The sequence below is a fragment of the Schistocerca gregaria genome, chromosome 3 (assembly GCF_023897955.1).
Source record: "Schistocerca gregaria isolate iqSchGreg1 chromosome 3, iqSchGreg1.2, whole genome shotgun sequence".
NCBI lineage: Eukaryota > Metazoa > Arthropoda > Insecta > Orthoptera > Acrididae > Schistocerca > Schistocerca gregaria.
Genome location: NC_064922.1, coordinates 587,809,456 through 587,835,601, shown reverse-complemented (window position 1 = coordinate 587,835,601; position 26,146 = coordinate 587,809,456).

The following is a 26,146-nucleotide window of genomic DNA, read 5'->3' as shown; positions in this document are numbered from 1 at the left end:
TAGCTGTGTGGAAATGATAAAATTGTTACAAGACCATCCATCAGAAACATAGATCTTTCTTTCTGTGGGATGGCTAACGTGCCCCAGCGATACAAATAGACGTTCTATAAGTACCACCACAAAGGAGGGTATCATTTGCAAGGCCAGACAAAAGAGTGATTCCTGAAGAGGGGCAGCAGCCTTTTCAGTTGTTGCAAGGGGCAACATCTGGATGATTGTCTTATCTGCCCTTGTAACATCAACCAAAGCGGCTTTCTTGTGCCAGTACGACGAACGGCTGAAAGCAAAATGAAACTACAGCCGTAATTTTTTTCTTAGACATCTAGCTTAAATGAAGATGGCGTCCTCCTGGGTAAATATTCCGGAGGTAAAATAGTCCCCCATTCAGATCTCCGGGCAGGGACTACTCAGGAGGAAGTCGTACGAGTAAGCACAAAACAAACCTGGCAGTCTACGGATCAGGGCGCAGAATATTAGATCCCTTAATCAGGCAGGAAGGTTAAAAAATATGTAATGAGAAATGGACAGGCTGAAGTAAGGTATACTGATGATTAGTGAAGTTCGGTGGCAGGAGGAACAGAACTTCTGGTCAGGTCAGTACATTGTTATATATACAAAATCAAATAGGGGAAATGCAGGAGTTTATTTAATAAGAGAAAAGCAATGCGGGTAAGCCACCATGAACACAATAGTGAACGTATCATCGTAGCCAAGATAGACATGAAACCCACACCTTCCACAATAGTAGAACTTTACATAGCAACTAGCTCCGCAGGTGATGAAGAGACTGAAGAAATGTGTGATGAGGTAAACTAAATTATACTGATAGTCAAAGGAGACGAGAGTTAATTGTGATGAGGAACTGGAATTCGATTGTAGGAAGAAGAAGAGAAAGAAAAAAAAGTAGGGAGAAAGGAAGGAAAGAGGAAGAAGCCAGCTAGAGATTTGATCAGAGCATAATTTAATCATCGCTAAAACTTGGTTTAAGAATCACATAAGAACGTTTTGAAACGTCCCCTTTGAAAAATTTTACACGACTGTGCTTAAACTGACACACAATAGTTTTTAGCGCAACGCAATCTGACTTTCAAAAATCCCTACGAAAGAATGGCCCTGACTAACATTAACCTATACGTTTCACAAATCACTTACCTCACAAAAATCTTCGTTACTCAAGCTACTTCAAATCAAGCAAGCACCACTACTGCCAGCTAAATAAAATATTCAAACTACTGAAGGCACTAACTACTGACAGGCATAGTTAGCAAATGAAAGATTTTAATACAGAACAGACAAAGTATTTACCTTAATAGTCATAATATATAAATCAGTTCGTGACACCAATTCTTACAAATTTCAAAACTCCGCCATCTCTCTCCCCACGTTCACCACCGCTGGCGGCTCACCTCCAACTGCGCAACGCTACGCGCTGTTAGCATCCAGCTGCCGCTGCCTGACACTACAATGGCAGACAACAATGCAAACTAAGCACAGACTGCGCACAGCACAGCCAGTGATTTTTCATACCGAGCGCTATGTGGCGTTACCAATAAGAAAACCTAAACAGCCTACTTACATAGCCCCCAGGCTCCCCACAAAAAATTTTTTACAAATTGTTTTGGGCAGTGGCCAATAATGATTTGATAAAATTTTTCATAATTAATATAACAAAGATATCAAATGCACACACTTATTGATTAAATATTGGTAAGAAGCTAAAATTTTCTCACAGTCCATAAAGACAGTCCTGATCATTCATCGCAGTAAAATAGTAGTGTCTTTCTCAAAGACTGAGCAATAAAAGAAAGAGCACATGGAAATAGTGGATTTCCATGCAGTCTAGAAGAAGTAGTGTTGTCCTTCCAACGGAAAGGCAGTGCTGACTCTTCACATGCAGACAGGTAATGGGCCACAACAGAGTCAGTCGACGTTGAAGACTATCGGTTAGATAGGTCATCACAGAGCAGACCCACTGTAGTCCTGGTAGAGATTACTATTGGTGGGCCACCAGAGGTGCAGACCCACTGCAGTTCTTGTAGAAATAATGGTATTGGTGGGTCATCAAAGGTGCGACCCACTGCAGTCCTTGTAGAAATATTGGTATTGGTGGGTCATCAAAGGTGTAGACCCACTGTAGTCCTTGTAGAGATGGCCAGCAGCCATCTGTTTGACTGTGCAGGCGCACAATCACCATTGAAGAGTCTTGCGGATAATATAACAAGTCCATAACCACCACTTGTGCACTCAGAAAAATTGTTTTTGAAATGTCCTTAGAACCAGCAATGCTGTTATCCAGTCCCTTACTGAGTTATTAACACATGTGCAAACACTATCAGTCCCTACTTCTCACATATTGTCCATATACTATGACCAACAGAAACGTGTGCAGTGAAATGTAATTTACAAGTTACTTAATTTGATGAACTGGTGTCAATTACAATTTTATAACATAAGAATGCAATAACAAAGGTACAAAATACATCTTTAAAGAACATAACACTACAGATAACATTTGCAGTAGTACAGGCTTTACAAAAGAATCGAAATAGCAAATACATCAGTGTTACAAAAATTACGACATAAGTACATACACAAAAGATCAGAATAACTTTTGAAACATCAACTTCACACATGAGCATTAAAACAAAACACAATAAATAATGTCTGAACATATTTACAAAGAAAATAACATAGTATTTGAAAAATTCTACAACATAAATCTTATTAGCTAAACACATAAAGACAGGAAAAAGACAAATACACAAGGGTACATAAACACATAGAGGGATAATACGAAAGGAAAGGACAGGGTTTGTTTTACTGCAGTATTTTGCATAGAGATCTCCCTTAATTCATCATTATTCCCAAAAAGTCTTATCTAAACCTGCTTTCTGTATTCTGTTCACACCCTCTTTCAAAATAGTTTTCTCCACTGTACACTACTTTTTTTGGCCAAACCATTTTCTTATAGCTTCTCAATGCTTTTCTTCCAATTCATCATAGTCAGTTTCTTATATAGTCTACCCCCTCTTAAGCTAACTTAAACCTACTGAGCTCAGATGCTAAACTAAGGGACGAGGCAATGCAGCAGCACAAAATAATAAATACAAACAGCAATGACAAAAAATGCAAGTAAGCAAAGCAAGCAGCAATAAATGTAATAACTTATACCTAAACATGACAAAGCTGAAGCAGAAAAATTATTACAGTAAAAATGTGTAATACCTATGTCACACCTTAACAGTAGAGTGATGCATCACTAGAACATACGCTAGCAGATAAGTTACCAAATCGTAAAAAAAAATTATTTTTGTAAGTCCTGTGAAGGGAAATCTCTATTCGTGCTCTCTTTTCTAAGGAAGTACATCATAAAATAATTCTTTGCTGGGTCTGTAGACAGAAAGTAGTTATATTAGTACATGTATTAAATTTTAATTTAAACAATGCTGCATTGCAACAAGAAACTAGATATTAAACAAAATAGGCAAAGCAAGGCGTGAAACGTCATTCGCTAGCCATAAGGCATTTCATAATGCAGTAAACAATCCTCCAGCTAGCAAGACAATAGACATGAAACATTTCTCATCATTTCATTTCAGTAAATATCATAAATTAAGAACTCTACAGTGTAATAATGTTTTCAAGTTTGAGGGTGTCGTATTTACGATGCTTTCTACAAAGGAATGTCAATAGCGAGGATAATGGCCTCTTTTTTTTTTCACCTGTGTCTCTGACAGGCACACACTGGCTTTCTTTTGTCAGGTGGATGTCGCGCAGCTGGGTGCCCACGACGCATTACGTGCAGGTGGTCACTTAACTGTCTTATCGAAATATTTACGACACCAGTTTCCGCTACGGTGGCAGTCTCATATTAAAAAAATTCACAGGTCAAGAATTTGCGTTACAAATCTGTAGAAATAAAAACAATTAAACATAATTGTGTCCAAAAAATTTTCGCCAGCATAGTGATACATTCACGCATATACACTCATTTCATAACTCTTAAAGTACGATTCTTGGTTTTGTGGCAGCATAATTTACCCCCATCTGAGCCAAAGTTAGATTTAACCTTGAGTAGTGAAGGTCATCCTTTCCCCTACTGTTGTAGCCATGCACAATACTATTACTTTTGAATTCGTTCAGATTGTTAATAACAAATTTCATAAGAGAATATATATATATTGTGAGGCTACAGTGGAGATTTCTAGCTCTTTAAATAAGGGTCTGCAGCATGATCTTGGATGAGTTTCAGCAATTATTCTGATTACACTCTTTTGTGCAATGAACACTCTTCTACTCAATGATGAGTCACCCCAGAATATGATGCCATACGAAAGCAAAGAATGAAAATAGGCATAGTAAGCTAATTTACTCATATGTATATCGCCAAAATTTGCAATTACCCTAATAGCATAAGTAGCTGAGCTCAAACGTTTCATGAGATCCTCAGTGCGGTTTTTTTTCCATTTCAACCCCTCATCAGTGCATACACCTAGAAATTTTGAATATTCTACCTTAGCTACCGATTTCTGATGGAAGTCTATATTTATTAATGGGGTCATTCCATTTATTGTGTGGAACTGAATTTCCTGTGTTTTGTCAAAGTTTAATGAGAGTCCATTTGCAAAGAACCACTTAATGGTTTCTGAAAAACATCATCTACAATTTCACCAGTTAATTCTCGTCTGTCAGGTGTGATAGCTATACTTGTATCATCTGCAAAAAGTAACAGCTTTGCATCTTCGTTAACATAGAATGGCAAGTCATTAATATATATTGAGAACAGCACATGACCCAAGACCAAACCTTGTGGCACCCCATTCTTGATTGTTCCCCAGTTTGAGAAATCACCAGTTTTTTGCATATTATGTGAACTGTTTATTTCAACATTCTGCACTCTTCCAGTTAGGTATGATTTAAACCATTTGAGCACTGTCCCATTCATACCGCAATACTTGAGCTTATCTAGAAGTATTCCATGATTTACACAATCAAAAGCCTTTGAAAGATCACAAAAAATCCCAAAGGGTGACTTCCGGTTACTCAGAACATTTGATATTTCATTAGTAACAGTATATATAGCATTTCTGATTAAAAACCCTTCTGGAAACCAAACTGACATTTTGTTAAAACATTATTTTTACAAAGGCGTGAAGCTACTCTACAATACATTACTTTTTCAAGAATATTGGATAAGGCAGTCTGAAGAGAGATTGGGCAGTAGTTGTTGACATCGGACATATCCCCTTTTTATGCAGTGGTATAACAATGGCAAACTTCAGTCTATCTGAGAAAATACGCTGCTTCAGAGAACTATTACATATGTGGCTTAGAATCTCACTTATTTCTTGGGAACAAGCTTTTATTATCCTGCTGGAAATGACATCAATCCCACGTGAGCTTTTATTCCTGAGTGAGTTTATTATCTTCCTAATTTCAGATGGAGAGGTGGGTGGAATTTTAATTGCATCAAATGGTGTGGGTAAGGCCTCTTCCATTAACTGCCTTGCTTCTTCTAATGAACATTTAGATCCCATTTTCTCTACAACATTTAAAAAATGATTGTTCAAAATGTTTTAGACTTCCAGCTTGTTGTTTATCAAGTTTCCATTCGCTTTGATGGTGATGCTGTCATCTTGTACTCTTGGTTGTCCTGTCTCCCTTGTAATAATATTCCAAATTATTTTAATTTTGTTATCAGAGGTATTAATCTCAGACATGATGCACATGCTTCTGGACTTTTAATAACCTTTCGTAATGTAGCAGAGTAGTTTTTATAATATTTGGCTGTTTCTGAGTCATTACTCTTTCTTGTTGTTAGATACAGTTCGCTTTTGTGCTTACAAGATATTTTTATTCCTTTAGTAAGCCAAGATTTTTTGCATAGTTTCTTATAATTAGATTTAACTACTCTCTTGGGGAAACAGTTTTCAAATTCTGTTACAAGTGTATCATGAAATAAGTTATATTTTAAATTAGCATCAGATTACTTGTACACCTCATCCTAGTATAACTGCTGAAGATTTTCTCTGAAGTTTCTAATTGTTGAGTCATTAATTCAATGCACAACTTTGGAGGGTAGTTTTGAATTACTGAATGGAGCTATGTCATATACTGTAACTAGCTGAGCATCATGATCAGGAAGCCCATTCTCAACAGGACAAGAATTTATGTTTTTAAACTTATCTTGGTCTATAAAAGTATTATCTATCAATGTGCTGCTGTCCTTTACTACCCGAGTAGAAAAATTACTGACAGATGTCAAATTGAAAGAACTGAGCAAGACTTCCAGTTCATTCTTCCTATTACACTCTTTCAATGAATCAACATTGAAGTCCCCACAAATAATAATTTGCTTTCCCCTATCTGACAGGTAGCACAACAAGGCATCCAAGTTTTCCAGCACTAAATGAAAGTTTAATGAAGAGGACCTATACACTGTTACAATTATAAAATAGCCTTCCTTCAGTTTAAGTTGACAGGCACATGCTTCTATATATTGCTCTAGGCAAAACTTTTTTGTATCTAAGCTTCCTACACAGTGATAACTTTTGACATATGTATGCAACTCCTCCTCCCACCTTATTGTCTCTACTCATTATATGCAGCTACTTTATATCCACTGATATTTACCTTTCCCACATCAGACACAATGTGATGCTCAGACAGGCATAGTATATCTATTACATTACTAGATTCAATGTCATCCAAACAAACCAGGAGCTCATCTACTTTATTCTTCAATCCCAGAATATTTTGATGAGAATTGGTAATATTATTTTTTACTTTACTTTCCTGAGCACCTACTTTTTGCTTTAATCCATCAATATTTTGGTTAAATATGGTAACATTATTATTTACTTTCCTGTTGTGAGAATTTTGTGAGTTTTGGACATCTTTAGCACCTGCTTGCCTGAACTTCTCATTGGACACTGATATTAGCCTAAAAAAGAGGTACCTCCATGAGTACTAGTGTCCCCTCTTATGGATTTCGCTAACAACCCTGCCAGTTTACCCTTCCCTTTCCTATTGAGATGTAGGCAATGCCTTGTGAAATCCCCCCTATCAATAGCCTCGACAGGAACCAATCCAATGTCTGACAGAGTGGCTGCCCTAAGCAACTGATTGAACTCCATATTTACCCTCCAGACAGAAAGGTTCAACAGGAGCTGATCATGCCTCACCAAAGCAGGCACCAGCCCAATATTGGTATGGGTCGTTGCTGAGGCTATTTTTACCAGGTCACACTCAATGCTGTAGCCCTGATCCCTATCAATACTGTTTCCTACTCCACCCACTACCATCACATGATCCTGCTTTGTGAATCCCTTGCACAAGGAACCTGTATCCTCTACCACCTGGCTAAGACTTGCACTTGGATGGAAAAAGTTAGTGACCTGGTACCTGTCACCTAATTTTTCCTGCAAAATCTGGCCCACACCTATTCCATGGCTGTTACCTAGCAACAGAACTTTCCTCTTACTTTCTACTTTTTTTGAAACAGTTCGTTCCCTAGCGAAATTCTGTAGCATCTTAACTACATCTACTTCTAGTGGAGCCTCTTCCTTACTTAACTGTGGTAGCAAGGCAAATCTATTGGTTGTAACAATTGGGAAACTGTCAGACACTGTCCTCTTTCTGTGGCCCCTGTTCCCAGCTACCACTTCCCACCGCTGTTTCACCTCGCTTGAAAGGCACCCTAATGAACGTATTTAATCAGTTAAACTACAGCAACGGGGGACGGGGGACGTTAACCTCTTCAGTCCCTCCCTCGCTCTGTCCAAATCAGCCTGAAAGGGTCTAATTTTATCTTCCTGTTAAGCAATAATCCTATCTCTTGAGCAAACCCTGCAAGAGAGTGGAAGGGTCTCGTTTGCTTTCCCAATTCCCACGCCGTTACAATTTCCCCAATGAATCCACCCGTCACAACAGCTGCACAAAACCCCTGAACTAACTTTCCTACTGCAGCTCACACACTTAGTATCGATGGTAGTTTGGAAATTAGTTAAAGAGATGTACTAAGTGATAGCGATAATATATTAAATACAGATGCAAAGGGACACTAAATATGTTTTGGAAACTAACATGTAAGTAAGATATTACCAAATGTACTTAAATTTGTGATATAACACTAAATATGCACGATCAAAAATTGGGCCTAAACAGCCGAATGTAACCAAAACAAACTTCTTTCGCTAAGTGAAATAACACGTAAATAAAAGAAAAACTTTTAATGGCAAGCTTGGAGAGCACACTAATGAATGTATTTAATTAGTTGATCTATACCAAATGCACTTAAGATTGCGGCCTAACGCTAAGTATGCACACTCGGAACGTAAGGCAAAGCCGCGATATATAAACAAAACGATCTTTTCGCGATTACTGGAACAATATGCAAATAAAAGAAAAACCTTTAATGGTGAGCTTGAAAGGCACCCTAATGAACGTATTTAATCAGTTAAACTACAGCAAATGCACTTACAATTGCGGTATAACGCTAAATATGCACACTCGAAAAATTAGACCTAAGCAGCAATAAGTAAACAAACGAACTTTGCTCGATTACTACAACACTACGCAAATAAGAGAAAAATTTTTAATGATGAGCTTCAAGAGTACACTAAAGAAATATTTAATTAGTTAAAAGTGTTCTACTACATTTAATTACAACCTAAATAACTTATCTTTTACGAGAGCTCTGTCTCCGTACGTGCGGCCTTGTGCAGGGCTACCAAAGCAGTGGGTCATACTGTTCCAGAATGGCAGGAAGTGCAAACAGCAGATGAAGACTATTAGCAAGGTAAAGACAGTCCATAGAGAATGAAGGAGTATTATGTAACAAAATAAAACTCCTGTGGTTCCAAACATGCAGCGGGAAAACTTCTAAGAAAATCACATGATCATGTGTTTGGAGGCTATGTGTGTCGAAGATCCACAGAATGCCATGTGGCCAAATACGAATGGCGAAGAACATGTAGTCACAATGTAGAACAGTATGTTAAGAACTGCCTATTACATGCACAATGATTCCCCTTGAGGAATGAGTACATTCTACTGCAAAGATTCCTGCAGGCAAGTTGACAATTTGAAATTATTGGTGTGGACACCTTAGAGCCTTTTGAGCAAACGCCAGTAGGAAATCGCTATGTACTGACAATAACAGATTACGTTTTGTGCTAAATGGGTAAGAAAACTTTCCAAAATTATCAAGCTGACACAGTAACCAGGGCATGGTAAACGTTTGGTTGCTGAAGTTCGGTGTTCCATAGACACTGAATATGGATCAGGGCACCAGTTTCATGTCAGAGTTAATGAAGTAACTTTTTCATTTACTGCATATTCGTAAGTTAAAAACAAACATCTTACATCTGCAAGTGAATGAGAGAACAGAGCAAGTACATTGATCAGTAGAGAAGATGTTATATAATTATGTAAATACTCATCCTAATTTGAGGAATATGCTGTACCATATGTTATCACAGAGTATAATTATAAGTTTTGTGAGAGTATGGGCCTGTCATTGTACAAAGTGGTATAAGGTCGGAAAATGCCATCACCATTTGACATAGTGTAGCCTAAAGTAGGGAAGAATGGAGAATGGGTGCTGAATTCGACAAGAATTGTATGAAACGTCTCAAAGAAAGAACACAAATCCAAAACAAAACATCTGGAAAGTCAGGAACGATTGGGCTAACTAAATGCTAAGTTACCTGACTACTGTGTAGACCAATGGATGATGTTAATGAGTTCCCACAAAAATGTCTTCACTAGTTGTCAAGGTCTGTATCAAGTCACTGAGATGAGCTCAACAATGAATGTAAAGCAATAACTTCCTACTCATACGACAGTCGTCTTTACTGCCATTTCTGGCTTTAGTGCCAAAGAGCGGTAGATTCGGTAGGACTCGGCGTTCAGCTGATATAAAGAGGAAGGGTGTATCAAAATTTTTAGTGTTTTACGAGATGCAATTTTCAATATTATGTACCACAGTAATGTGAATATATGGAGAAAGAGACATATAAATAATGAACAAGCCTTGTCTTTATTTGTAGGTTTATGAGTGTACGGAAGCTGTGGAGTATGTGATGATAATACCACTGTGGATTGATGGCAGGTAACAATTTTATTTTGAAGTTTATAATACATGGACGAATTTTACTTTAGGGAGTGGTTATTTGAGGCATGTCATATGGCTTCTTTATTTAAAACGGTTCTGTTGAATTTTTTAGAGAAATAATTTGTGGTTTTTATGTGTTTAACAATGAATCTAGTATGAGAGGAGATGGTGTAGGTTTGTTGGGCGTTTAAATGTAGTATAATTGAAGTACAGCTAGTAGTATTTCAAAATAAAAACACACTTGGTTACTACCAAGAATGTTTTTGTTCTGAAATAATTCGAAACTGGGTGCTGTACCACCCTGCCACAATGGAATGGAATAATTTTTATGAATAGGGGCATTTTAGGATTACAGGTGTAAATGCAAGGTTAAGAAAGCAAGTACTCAGTGTCAGCATTTAGTATAGTGCTGGAGAGATTCTGGTAGCTTAATAGTTTTAGTGTGTGGTAATTTTTGCATAGGTTCCTTTTCTTGGTGATCAGAACACTCAAGGAGAAATGCAACAATTGTTTTTGGGGAACAGGTGCTGGAGGGTGGCCACAGAACATCATTGCACCTGAATCATAGATTCAGAAGTCAGGGCCTCGCTGGGCATACTCAGTGTATGATCCAGCTGTAGTTGTCATTACTTCCTGTGGCAGTGGGAGGAAGCCAGATACTAGCAAACAATACAAACTGATTGTGAGACTCTGAGGACCAACTTTTCGGATTCCAGCACCATGAGCTACCTGATGTATCCCGTGCTTTATTTGCTAGATAATATTTTATAAATACTTATAGCTATAACCTACCTGACCTGATTAATACTCTGGATCCCGCAATATTGGTATGAGCTTATATCCACCCAGAGAGGGCGCGTTATTGAGGAACATATGTTCTGTCATACTCACCAGTATTGCAGCGGTAACAGAACAGGGCCTAAGTATGAAATTTCGATCTTAGATATCATCTCTATCCTTACCTCCTTCCTATAATGTATGCCAATGACAGAGAGCCACCAACCTAACCGAAATTGTATTCCTCTACATACCAACCTGATAAGGTTTGAGCAGTTTTGGATGTAATGGAGTGAACGGAAAAGAAAGACAGCCAATGTAGAAACTGTAAATAACAGCGTAAGAGAACGTAGTATTATTTTAAGTGATTCACAGATTTAACAGCAGCCTGGGATTCCGTGGACCTAATTTTCGTAAGGAGGAGAAGTTTTGCGGCAACAACTTTTCTCCAGACTTCGCTACCTGGTGAGACGTGGGAAGATAACCTGCCTACGAAATCATACAACATTCTAGCAATATTGCTGGCACAGGATATTGCAAAGTACTTGTCCTTCTGAACTTTGGGATGAGCTTCCACATGCAGTGGCACAACACTGTGTGGCCATGGTTACCTACATGGTAGGAGCCAGAGTTCTGTAATATCATACCTGACCAGAGCGAATGTAAATACTCGCGACTCACCCCCTAGCAGCACTTGTACTAGTATTTACTGTACGACTGGTTCTGGGACTTTCGACAACAGCCGACGTCATCTTCAATCTATTTGACAGTCCTACGTGAGGATAAGAACCGTCACCTAGCAGTATCATTGCCTAGCCACTGGTCTACAAGCCGCTTATCGTGCCAGCCCTCGATCTGTTGCTGCCAAGGGAAGGTCTCCTCTAGGGCGTCTTCCTGGAGCACGCTGGGAATCTCCAAACTCCTAAATTTTCTCTAAGGCATCTCCCAGCCAGACTTCTGAGCATGACCATTACCGTGTAAGCCCGCTGTTTGCGTGATGCGCCTCCTTATGTCAACAGAACCGCCGATTGCTGTCTCAGCTTTCTGCTGAGGTAGCAATACTGACTTGTGTACTCGCACTATCGCGAGCCATTCGGGGCGTCCTGTTTTATGTTTAGGTACTATCTGCTACATGGATGAACAGACACCCCACCGAGACACTGCCACTAACGGAGTATGGACTTCTTGTCGAATAAAGAACGTTATTGCTAACTGAGATTTTTTTATTTTCGCTGCCCTTGATAGTGATGGAACGCAACACATCATTCCAGCACTTCATCAGGCAACATTCCATTCAGAAGGCTGTGGCACGCAGCAACTGTTACATTGACATTTAAATAATAAATTTCAGCTATCAGTCGTCCATCGGAAATTTTATTGGCAGGTCTAGATTTCAGCTAGAAACTAGCCATTCTCAATGCTAAGAATACAACAGGTTCATAGTTAGATGATGTCATAAAAAAGTTGCAATTAATGGCTTAACTCAAATGGTTTGTATATTAAATACCACTATCATTTTTGATCAATGCATGTAATGCCCTCAAGGGATGTAAACCACTTCAACTTTAATTACATAAAATGGAACATAAGTAAAATTCTTACATTGTCGTCTGACGTATTTCATATTTATCATCAAGCAATAAAATTTCCATGTTCTCTCCTTGTGAGTTCGTTACTAAAACATTTAAATTACGTCAGGAGGGTAAAGGTTTCTTTTAATTTTTAAACACATTTTTTTTAATTTTATGAAACACTAGAAGACACGTGATGCATACATATATTGGTTGATACGGCTTAAGTGTATTTATTTTTATATTATATCTCCCTTTATTAAAACATAATAAGTATATTGTTCGTCGTATTTACTAAATAGTTCATGGATGACGCCAAACATCAGTCAGATGCATGGTTATTAAAATTTGGCTCTTGCGCTATAGATATAGTGGGTGCTAACCTCTTCTCCCTTAAAGCCGATTTTCCTTGTAAATGCAAAACAACCAATATATGGAATCGCTGTTAGTAATACTTTTTTTGAATCGGACCTAACATATCATTGAAGAAGTTCCGTTGGTTCAGAATTATACTCATCGTACTCATACAGTGTAATGCAAATGATTGCTATATATTAGCATGATGACCCCGCCGTCTGATTGCATCCTTCCTCTACTGCCGCCCGTCCTACGTTATCATCCATAACGCCGATTCCTGCATCTTCTACCCCTCTGTAGGTGTGCCCCAGGGCTGTGTCCTCTCCCCTCTCCTCTACCTCCTGTACACGGCAGATATGCCCCAACCGCCCCCCCTCCCCCCCCCCCCCACCAGTACACCTCCTGCTGTATGCCGATAACACCGCATGCCTTCGCTCCTGCCCTCAATCGGTCCCACGCCTTCTCCAGAATCACCTTGATCTTTTTGCCACATGGTGTAACCAGTGGCTCCTGAAAATCAATCCTTGCAAGACCCAGTCAATCATCGTAGGTCGTACCACTCGCTCCTTCGGGCTCCTACATTCCCGTTCAAGATGGTTCGTAGGCTTTGATGGAGGTGTACGGTGACGTCTATGAGAAAATGGATTTGCTGCTATTTATTGATCATTGTAATATCAGGTCTATTTTATCCATTATAGTGCTGTGGCACGAGTAAATTTTTTACTTTTCGTTCTCTACAACAGTGACGGGACCATATTCACAGTATGGACACAAGTTTTACATTATTGTTCTTTGTAATCCCAGACATTTATTTATGTCTTAGACTTTGGACATCTTCTAGTTTTTTCTGCCGGTTTGAGGGCTATATAATTAATCTGTGTGGCTAGTGTTGATTTTATGGTAATAAGTTGCTGTTGTGAGAAACGTCCAAATTACAAAGTTACTTTTCGTACAGCTCCTCAGTATCTATTATCCCCTGTCTTCTTTCTCACATTTGACAGTTAGCTTTTCAACTGCAGTTTTAAGATGACCGATGCAATAATACGCGAATACTTCCCGCCACATTGTTTGTATTTTGTCCTATTTTCGACCAGTCAATGGGCAAGAAAAGTAAATCAGCATCGGGACTATGTCTGAATTAATTGCCGGCCGCGGTGGTCTCGCGGTTCTAGGTGCGCAGTCCGGAACCGTGTGACTGCTACGGTCGCAGGTTCGAATCCTGCCTCGGGCATGGATGTGTGTGATGTCCTTAGGTTAGTTAGGTTTAAGTAGTTTAAAGTTCTAGGGGACTAATAACCACAGCAGTTGAGTCCCATAGTGCTCAGAGCCATTTGAACCATTTTCTGAATTAATTATTCTGATGGTACATCTACCCGTTTATATTCGTTTTATAAACTGAGGATATTTTGCTGATATACCTACATATATAGAAGAACTCTGCTATTCGCACACATGTATTTGATATGTATTGTTTACTCGTCTTGTGTGAGGGACGTCTCCCTTGTAGGAGGTCAGATACTTGTAGTTACGTATTCATCCATAGGGCAAATAATGTTTTCATCAATTAAAACCCAGCAGCTTGGATCTTGCACTTCCTTATGTTCATTCACCTTCATTTGTCTGAGAAATACGGTACTCTTGTGTTTCTAGGCAAAATTTCTACTGCTTTTCCGAGCTCTGTCATCTGTGTTTCCGTTAAGGCACACTTTAATGTCATCTATGTACTACATATCATTTAATATACAACTTAAACCGTTGCGATTCAACTGAGAATGGATGAGAATGAATTGAGTGATAAGAAAATTCATATATGGGCCTTAGCTGCCCACTTGAAGTATAACTCTGTGTTTTCTGTATGCACTGTGAATGGACATTACACACCTTTTTGACATCTTGGGAACGCCACTAACTCTGTGTTATCCGTATGCACTATCTGCCCTCGGTAGCTGAGTGGACAGGCGGCACGGTAGCTCAGCGTGTTCTGTCAGAGGGTTAGCAGCCCTTTGTAATAAAAAAACTGAGCTAATCGATCAACAACGAACTAAAACGGATGTCTTACAACGTCTGCCCTGAATAGATGCAACGAACAAAAACGAAAAAATTGAGATAAAAAAAAGTGGTCAGCGCGACACAGTGTCAATTCTAAGGGCCTGGGCTTGATTCCCGGCTGGGTGGGAGATTTTTTTCCCCTCCGGGACTGGGTGTTGTGTTGTCCTAATCATCATCATATCATTCCCACCGAGCCGCAAGCCGCAGAAGTGGCGTTACATCTAAAGATTTGCACCAGGTGAGCGGTCTATCCGACGGGAGGCCTTCGTCACACACTTTCGAAAAGTGTAAACTGGTCAACCTTCGGGGTTGGAAGGCGTAGATATCCCGTGGGCACAACTCGTTGACAATCATAGAGCGCTGGGAATCCTTATAGACAAAAGTCCCTTAACAATGGCTGCTAAATATTGGAAAGCCACACCACAGGGCATACACAGACCCATTAACGAACATAGCTGGTGTTCTGTAAACCTTCTCCACAAAATAAGTGTCATAAATACATTCATATTTTCCGAAGCCTAATACTTAGCACAAGTTTTCCCTTGTCTAAAATTACAAGCGCAGTTGCTGATGAAACTCTCGAACAGCTACTTGTAGAAAGGCAATATATCCAAAGTGAAGCTCTCCACTTTGACGAAACCGAAGACGCATAGAAGACTGCCACTAACGGACTCACAGGAAAGCTACTGCTTTATACTTCAAGCGAACCGTTCAAACGCGCGACGAGGGACCAGACAATATTACGGCACAGTTATTCAGGATTCTCTGTCCCGACAGCGTGCAGCCTCCGATCAATGTGATTAAAATAAATTATAAACTTAAACATGTGAGGGACTTCTACCTCGAAGTCAGTTACATAGGCGAAACAGTTCTGAAAAAGGGACAAATGACGACAACGGACGACATACACAGCATTGCAATAAAACACCCGACGGTCAACTGGAATGTCGTATGGACAAACGTCAGTCCAACAATCCATTCTACCCATATCCGATCTACATGGTACAAAGTGTCACACAACGTCAACGTCACCAATAAAAAACTGCATCGCATTGGGTTGAGTGACAGTGATATGTGCCTACGCTGTGGGTTACCAGACACATTGGTTCATCCATTTACCTGCAGCGGACTCTTTCGCAACTAGAAATGGGTCAGGAATAGGATGACAGTAATCACCAGAAGCGCTGACGAAATAATTGAGACGGAGTGCGTAGTTTGGCCTCAAACGAAATACTATCAAATGACCAAAAATAATGCGGTGATGTGACTGTTAGGGGATTACGTCAACTACATCGTAACCCAGAAAGGTGTTGATAACATGTTCGACCTACATGATTATATGCTAACAGCGTATTGGACTACGAAACGCTATAGGAACATCGAGCAGAAATTGGTAACATGTTAGACTTTATATTTGAAACAGAAAGTATCGGATAACAAGACAACCGAAAGAAGGAAATTAACTACAACGCGGGTTCTGAACGGCACTTAAATTCCAGGAGGATTTCCATCTCGAAAAAAAAAGAAAGAAAAAAGCAGAGAAATCGATAGGAAAAACAAAAAAAAAGGAAAAAACCCAGTGGATGGAATGTCTGACTATTACCCAGGAAATCCGGAGAAAATATAAAAACAAAAAAAGAGTAGGTAGAGCACTTGTCGCGAAAGGCAAAAGTCCCGAATTCGATTCTCGGTCCGGCACACAGTCTCAATCTGCCAGGAAGTTCCTATTCACTTTTTGTCTAAACTGTTTATAGTTCAAGTTTCACTTCCGTACACGGCTACATTCCACACAAATACCTTCAGAAAAGACTATTCTCAGTGTTAATAAATCCCTCTCCTTCACAAATGCCTTTCTTACTATTGATAGGCTACATTTTATATCCTCTCTTCTTCGGCCATTTTTAAGTATCTCGCTTTTCTAATCTAATTCCCTCAGCATCACGTGATTTACTTCGACTACATTCCTTATTCCTTTTTTTTGTTCCTGTCAATGTTAATTTTACATCATTGTTCCAAGACAATCTTCTCTCCGTTCATTTGCACTTACAAACCCTTGGCTGTCTTTGACAGAGTTACAGTGTCATCAGCAAACCTCATAGTTTTTATTTCTTTTTCCTAAACTTTAATTCCTGTTCCATATTTTTCTTTTGTTTCCTTTACTGCTTGCTCAGCGTACTGATTGGATAACATCAGCGATAGGCTACAACCCTCTCTCACTTTCTTCTTAAGCACTGTTTAACTTTCATGTGCATCTACTCTTTCTAACTTCCGTCTGGCTTCTGTAGAAGATGGGTAGCCTTTCGCATACTGTATTTTATGCGTGTCACCTTCAAAATTTCAAGAAGAGTATTCCAGTCAACATCGTTAAAAGGTTTCCCTGAGTCTTTAGATGCTATAAACGTAGGTTTGTCTTTCCTGAACATACACTCCTGGAAATGGAAAAAAGAACACATCGACACCGGTGTGTCAGACCCACCATACTTGCTCCGGACACTGCGAGAGGGCTGTACAAGCAATGATCACACGCACGGCACAGCGGACACACCAGGAACCGCGGTGTTGGCCGTCGAATGGCGCTAGCTGCGCAGCATTTGTGCACCGCCGCCGTCAGTGTTAGCCAGTTTGCCGTGGCATACGGAGCTCCATCGCAGTCTTTAACACTGGTAGCATGCCGCGACAGCGTGGACGTGAACCGTATGTGCAGTTGACGGGCTTTGAGCGAGGGCGTATAGTGGGCATGCGGGAGGCCAGTGGACGTACCGCCGAATTGCTCAACACGTGGGGCGTGAGGTCTCCACAGTACATCGATGTTGTCGCCAGTGTTCGGCGGAAGGTGCACGTGCCAGTCGACCTGGGACCGAACCGCAGCGACCCACGGATGCACGCCAAGACCGTAGGATCCTACGCAGTGCCGTAGGGGACCGCACCGCCACTTCCCAGAAAATTAGGGACACTGTTGCTCCTGGGGTATCGGCGAGGACTATTCGCAACCGTCTCCATGAAGCTGGGCTACGGTCCCTCACACCGTTAGGCCGTCTTGCGCTCATGCCCCAACATCGTGCAGCCCGCCTCCAGTGGTGTCGCGACAGGCGTGAATGGAGGGACGAATGGAGACGTTTCGTCTTCAGCGATGAGAGTCGCTTCTGCCTTGGTGCCAATGATGGTCGTATGCGTGTTTGGCGCCGTGCAGGTGAGCGCCACAATCAGGACTGCATACGACCGAGGCACACAGGGCCAACACCCGGCATAATGGTGTGGGGAGCGATCTCCTACACTGGCCGTACACCTCTGGTGATCGTCGAGGGGACACTGAATAGTGCACGGTACATCCAAACCGTCATCGAACCCATCGTTCTACCATTCCTAGACCGGCAAGGGAACTTGCTGTTCCAAGAGGACAATGCACGTCCGCATGCATCCCGTGCCACCCAACGTGCTCTAGAAGGTGTAAGTCAAGTATCCTGGCCAGCAATATCTCCGGATCTGTCCCCCATTGAACATGTTTGGGACTGGATGAAGCGTCGTCTCACGCGGTCTGCACGTCCAGCACGAACGCTGGTCCAACTGAGGCGCCAGGTGGAAATGGCATGGCAAGCCGTCCCACAGGACTACATCCAGCATCTCTACGATCGTCTCCATGGGAGAATAGCAGCCTGCATTGCTGCGAAAGGTGGATATACACTGTACTAGTGCCGACATTGTGCATGCTCCGTTGCCTGTGTCTATGTGCCTGTGGTTCTGTCAGTGTTATCATGTGATGTATCTGACCACAGGAATGTGTCAATAAAGTTTCCCCTTCCTGGGACAATGAATTCACGGTGTTCTTATTTCAATTTCCAGGAGTGTATGTTCTAAGGTGAGTCATAGGACCAGTATTGCCTAGCGTGTTCCTACATTTCTCTCGAAACCAAACTGTACTTCCCCGAGGTTCTTCCATTCTTCTGTACCGAATTCGTGTTAGCATCGCGCAACAATGACTTATTAAGCTGACAGATCGGTTAATTTTCACACATGTCAGCAACTGCTTTCCTTGAAATTGGAATTAGTACATTCTTCTTGAAATGTGAGGCACTTTCGCCTGTCTCACACATCTTACACGCCAGATGGAAGAATTTTATCATGGCTGGATTTCCCAAGGCTATCAGTAGTTGTGACGGAATATTCTATATTCTCGGGGCCTTGCTTCGACTTAATTGTTTCAGACCTTTCTCCAATTCTTATCGCAGTACCATATCTCCCTCATCATCTTCATCTACGTCCAGTTTCTTTTCTATAACATGGCCTTTAAGTTCCCCTCCCTTGTATATACCCTCTACACAGTCCTTCAACCTGTAAACTTTCTCTTCTTTGCTCAGGACTGGTTTTACATTTGAGCTCTTGATATTCACAACTTGCTTCTCTTTTCCCCAAAGGTCTCCTTAATTTTCCTGTCGGTAGTTTCTATCTTTCCCCAGTGAAATATGCTTCTAAATCCTTACATTCCTGCTCTTCCTGTCAGTCTCATTTTTTAATCGTTTGTATTCCCTTTCACCTGCTTCATTTGGCGAAGAAGGCAATGTCGCTGCAGCGAACCAACAGGTCATGATAATACTTACAGCATTTATTATAATTTTCTTCTTGTTTTCCCAGTGTGTTCCATGTGTGACCAGCTCTTTGTTCTCATTTTTTAATTTATGTGTCACAATCTGTTAATGGAAAAGTTTACAAAGTTTCATGTAGGTATAAACAAACGTACGCTATTTATCAGCAAAACATTTTGAACGTAACTATTTACTGTTCTGAATGACATATTGATGTGAGCAGAGCATTCTCTCTCTAACGTAAAGAAGGAGCAAACAGTATATTTCACAGTACGGGTTGTCACGGCATCAGACGTACAGATTGACAATTTACAAGCCCTTCAGTGATGTCAGGTGGGATGTTACTATAGATAAAGTAACAGATGGTGGGCACGCTTATGCTGTCTAGAGTCGCGTAATGTCTAAATTACGACACAATGGTTCTTCTGACATCAGAAAACCAATAAATCCTCTTACTTGTCTGTCGAAGGTGTATTAACGTATCTCAATGAATAATTCAAATTTTGAAGTCCTACACTCATGGTCGAAATCACTCCGACTACTGCTCAAGCCGAAATTGACTGCAACCTGATGACTTCGCGATGAGGAAATTTTGTACACGTAACACAGACGAATGGAAAATCATTATAGCAACAATGCAGCCCACATATGGGTAAATCCACTGACATATACGATTTTGGCAAGAGGCAGCTTGTAGTCTAACGTCTGGGAACTAGCATCCCGGGAGCCGCGATACTGGGCAGCTCTCGACGTGACGTTGTCGTTAGCGTGTATGGAAAGTAGTTGAGGAACGCTGAAACCACGGGTAGGCGATTGGGTGCTGGATGGCAACGCCACGTCATGACAGGACGTGAAGTACGGATGCTTTTCGCTCTGTACGACAGGACAGGCAGCGATCTGTGGCCGGTCTGATGATTGTGTACAATGTTGGTGCGGCCGCAAGTGCTTCGGAGTACACCTTACAGCGCACAATATTCAGCAAATGTCTCCGTTGCAAACGACCCCTGGTTTTTCCCATGTTGACCCAACGATTTCGTCAACTACGATTACAGTGGGTGCCGGATCATTGAGACAATGGAAACGTGTTACCCTATCGGATGAATCACATTTTCTGTTTCATCAGGTCAATGGCCGTGTTCAGACACACTGTCATCCAGGTGAAAATCTGCTTGAAACAGGCACAGAGCCAAGGATGCAGGCAGGTGGGGACAGCATTATCCTAGGGGGACCATCTCCTGGGCATTCTTCGGACCGCGGTCGTAGTCTAAGGTACCGTGCCAGCTGTGGCTTAAGTGAACATTAGTGGAGCCCTGAATCCTTCCCTGTTTAACGTCTTCCACGACAACGACGGTACGTTCCAGCAGGGTAAGTGTTCGTCTCTCAAGGTCAAATTCGTAATACTGTGGATTGGGGGGCCTGATAGTGAACTCATGCTGATGCCTTTTCCTCAAAACCCTTCTAATCTGAACACGATGTATAACATCTGGGACAATCTCGGGCTTCAGCTGTGCCTTCACGAACCATCGACCAGCAGTTAAGGGGAATTTCGTGACCTGTGCATAAACTCCTGGTGGCACATATCAAGGACTTACATAATCCATGCCACACAGATTCTCTTCTGTATTGCACAAGAGAGGTGGACCAACAAGCTATTAAGCAGGTCACTAAAATCGGCGGAGGGAGCGCGCCGCGGGCGGAGGGTATTTAAATCGGCCGCCGCCGCGACCGAACCCAGTTCCCCCTGAGCAGCCATAGCATACGGATCTCCGTGCCGGCACGTTCACAGGAGCTCAGTCCGTCAGTTCACCTGATGATGGTGACATGTTTGATAGCCGAAATATTGTGCCCGTTCGACACTATAGACCGGCAGTACACCCGTGGATATTTTGATTGAGAAAGACTAGAATTTTTTGTAAGAAGGTAGCTGCTCTCAGTCCACTGTGTTTGCTGTTTGAGGGAATCATACAACATATTTCCACTCATGAAAGTACAGGTCACAGCAGGTGAGTGGAATATGACTGGCATATAACTATTGTCTTCTGACGAAGGATATCTGACCTCGACACCTTATAATAGTAAATATCATTTATGGATTCACTCAGACTTAGCGAAGAGTGTTTTCACTAAAAACTGTAGCTGAATTGCTGTTTGTGGAACTTCAAATTGGGTATCCATATTATTTTCGGGTACCAAGAAGAATTGAGCATTAATTTACCTGTAAAAGGCCAGCGCTCAGTGTGTTAAAAAGCTTCAGTAATAGAGACTCATAAAATTTCGGGCATGCAGCCGTATAAATTTGACTTCTTCTTCTAATATATCGTCTGAATATCGTCCACCCATCTTCAGACTAAGTCGAGGTGACTGACGCTCCAGCACTTGCTCCGTCCTTTTAAAACCATGGACCGCACCACTTTGCATGCGGCCACAGATGCACAAGGCGCCAGAGACGTTAATCGGCGGCAAAGACGTATGCCATATGGATGGAAATAGATCTATGGCTGCGCAGTCGATATGTTTAGTCAAGGACGTAGTTTGGACTCACAGTCCGTTCAAGAACTTTGCTCTAACATCTGAAATGATTCGCTCTGCTTGAAAATGTTTATGCAATAGAATAATGCCGATTCTCACTATGATTGTAGTTCACTTACCACTCTATAGCTGAGGCAGTGATCAGGCTGTAGGATGTATCACGTACAACACAGCTCAGCATATCTCGTTACGTACTGTCACGTTGAGACCTTTGTTTGATTAATTATTAATTTATCTTCTGCTCTTTTCAGATTGATTGATAACGAGAGAAAGCACAGAGCAAACAGAGAGGACTTTGCTTTAGAACAGTACCACGAAATTGAGGTGAGCATCCACTTCAAAATACTTCTGTCTAATTTAATAAAATCTGTTAACAGCCAAAGCCTTATGGGAATCTTAAATGTTTAAGTTAAATTGCAATAACTACAGTACAGTAAATACAACTGCATATCACTTAACATTTTATTGAGATAATCACTTACATGAGCAGTTTAATTGCTGACTGTAACAGTTCGTTTAAATACATCTTCCTGTTAACATAACACGACATTTCCAGTAACTTACATCGAGAAGATTTTATGATGTATTTCAGCATAATACAACAACAACAACAAGAATAAAGCCAATGAAAATAGCAGTAATAATAATGATGATAATAATAATGGTCACGTCTTTCATCCGTGCTAAATCTACCTCGCGTCTGATGATGACACCAACATCATCTGCATATGCTCGAACATTACCATTTATCCCAGCGATCGTGATTCCAGTTAGTTGTGCAGAAATCATATGAAGAAGCGGTTCCAAAGTGAGCACATAGAGCAGCATCGAGAGGGGACTCCCATGTGGTACACCCCTGCCTATGTGGATCAAGTTTGTCAGTTGCCTATTGACACTGATCCTTGACGCTAAGCAAGTTGCCAACGTGCGAATTACTCGTAAAGTCCTTTCTTGAAACCCAAGTGTAATCATAATTTGTTTCATGTATCTGTAGTTGACTCTGTAGAACGCTTTACAAAAATCAATAAAAAATAAACCACACCGGATATTTGTCACTGAGGCTATCGCTATAACATCTCGATATTCGGAGACAGTCTACATGATGGATCTGCCTGGAACACACAATTGATGTATAGCAAGTATTTTCTTGAGAAGCGGGGCCAGTCTGCTTTTAAGCGCTCTCTCTATAGCTTTGCCATCAAAATTTAAAAGTGTGATAGGCCCAAAGTTATCGATCGTCTTCTTACGTCCGTTTTTTGGCACTAAGACAATTTTCTCTTCTTTGGAGTCCGGTGGTACATCCGCCCTTTGCAGTCTGAAACTTCCGCTGCACTGGAATCAGCCAAGAGCTCACTGTCATCGTCATTCGTGATGACAGTGCCCAGTGCTGGAACTACGTCAGCTCTGGAGTCTCCATCAGTGTCACCAGGCGAATATAGCTTGTCGTATGTTCTTTGGATGTCGTGTACTATATCACGTTGTATCGAGGTTATTCTACTATCTTCTGTTTCGAGGAGATCTATGAAGGTGCATCGACGGTTTGTGTTTGCGTTGAAGTAACTGGTATAGGGATGTCTCCTCATCGTCAGCCAGACATTTAACCTTCGACTTCACCTTTAGACCCTGTAACTGTTTTCGTTGAAAAGTTAACAGTTTGGATTTAATTTTTTTTTAATTCCTGAATTCGTGTGGTCGTCTACCTCGGCTGTCCATAAAGCTCTCGCAATACAATGTAATAAAATTCAGCGGTCAGACTGTCATCTCTCGCTTTTGGACTGCCTCAGTTCATGAGGTACTTTCCGAGTTTCCGTTTCGCTACATTGGTCCACCATTCAACAGTATTGCGATACCTATTGAGCGAGCGAAAGCAGAATGTCCATGTGTCGAGAATGGCCTCATCAAGGTTCTCATCTTGTACATGCGATACATTTAATATCAACGGATTCCTATAAAGCTTGGTGGGGTGTTTCTGTAAGTAAACCGTAACTACTGTGACACAGTGGTCTGTGAAACTGGCAAGGATGACATCTACTTCGAGAAACCGGTCACTAATATTTTTGGAGATATACATTCGGTGCAATCTACTGCACAAACTATTGGAGAGAAATGTGTATTTCACTTGTGTGTGATATCTTAATTGCCAAGCATCTTCGAGGTTCATATGTTTCACTAGGTCATGTAGTGCTTTACAATAGTTAAAATTGGCAACCTGGTCTTCTTTGTGTAAAACTCAGTTAAAATCACCGACTAACAGCAGATGCTGTTGGTCTCGTCGTAGCAAATAAATAAGATTTTCTGTATAAAACAAGTTTCTTTCCACCTTTTTTTTTAATTTCCCGACGGGAAATGGTTATATCGTAAATTTTGCTCCCTAGACATCGTCCGCATTCTAATGTTTCAATTTCCGCGATCACGTAACAAGATAGCCGTTCCAGTACGGTGTCTGGAGCTACACTATGGTTTGAAAGACAGCGACTGTCGTATGACCACTTACGACTTCTTGTAACAAAACCACATCAGATACTGTTGCGTAAATAAATCGCCGCAAGGAAGCAAGTTTTAAATGTGACTGAATTCGGTTAGCATTGAGTGACATGTTTTTATATGCTTGTGTCATTTAGCGGGTTTCGTGTTCCTGTTTCGTAACATATGACTGCTCACGGTCCTTGAACACTTTCAGCCTTTGTCTACTCCACTGTCGCACCTGCCTGTCATTATGCTGATCCTTGTAGTCCTGACTCTTGTTCTTTTTACGCCCGACATTGACATTGGGTTCACTTTAGTTCTGCGCCGCCCAATGTAAGCGTAGGCTTCGGCAGACGGGGTAGTGAGAGGGTCCATGCGCAAGTCAGGATCTGACAGCGGCGCCGCCGGTTCCCGCGACTGTAAGGCCTGCATATCAGCCTCCAGTGTGCAACTTCAGTTTCCGTTGACCTGATATCACGAATCTCCCTGTCCTGTTTGTTGTCCTGCTAGCGAGGCAGCTCGAGATGTCGATGTTTACTATTTTCCTATGTTTTGAGACCGATTACGAGGCGGGACGACCTGTTTACAGTCAGAGCTACTATCGGCCCGGTTCTGTTTACCGTCCGACTTAACCTCCCGCTGCGCGGTATGTTATGAAGCCTGTACTTCGCCTCGCAGGACGGCTGGCAATGGCACCTCTGCCTGCTGCTTGCCGGAAGATGTACAGTCAGAGCCCGGGTCAGATATTGCGAGGGGAGAGGTAGCAGCATCCACAGCATATGTCACCTATAAATTAGATGGAATAGCCGTTCGCAGTACCTTTTGAGTCCCTCCATCATCTTGCCCCCCCCCCCCCCCCCCCCCATGAACCATGGACTTTGTCGTTGGTGGGGAGGCTTGCTTGCCTCAGCGATACAGATGGCCGAACCGTAGGTGAAACCACAACGGCGGGATATCTGTTGAGAGGCCAGACAAACATGTGGTTCCTGAAGAGGGGCAGCAGCATTTTCAGTAGTTGCAGGGGCAACAGTGTGGATGATTAACTGATCTGGCCTTGTAACATTAACCAAAACGGCCTTGCTGTGCTCGCACTGCGAACGGCTGAAAGCAAGGGGAAACTACAGCCGTAGTTTTTCCCGAGGACATGCAGCTTTACTGTATGATTAAATGATGATGGCGTCCTCTTCGGTAAAATATTCCGGAGGTAAAATAGTCCCCCATTCAGATCTCCGGGCGGGGCCTGCTCAGGAGGACGTCGTTATCAGGAGAAAGAAAACTGGTGTTCTACGGATCGGAGCGTGGAATGTCAGATCCCTTAATCGGGCAGGTAGGTTAGAAAATTTAAAAAGGGAAATGGATAGTTTAAAATTAGATATAGTGTGAATTAGTGAAGTTCGGTGGCAGGAGGAACAAAACTTCTGGTCAGGTGAATACAGGGTTATAAATACAAAATCAAATTGGGGTAATGCAGGAGTAGGTTTAATAATGAATAAAAAAATAGGAGTGCGGGTAAGCTACTACAAACAGCATAGTGAACGCATTATTGTGATCCAGACAGACACAAAGCCCATCCCTACTACAGTAGTACAAGTTTATATGCCAACTAGCTCTGCAGATGATGAAGTAATTGATGAAATGTATTATGAGATAAAAGAAATTATTCAGGTAGTGAAGGGAGACGAAAATTTAGTAGTCATGGG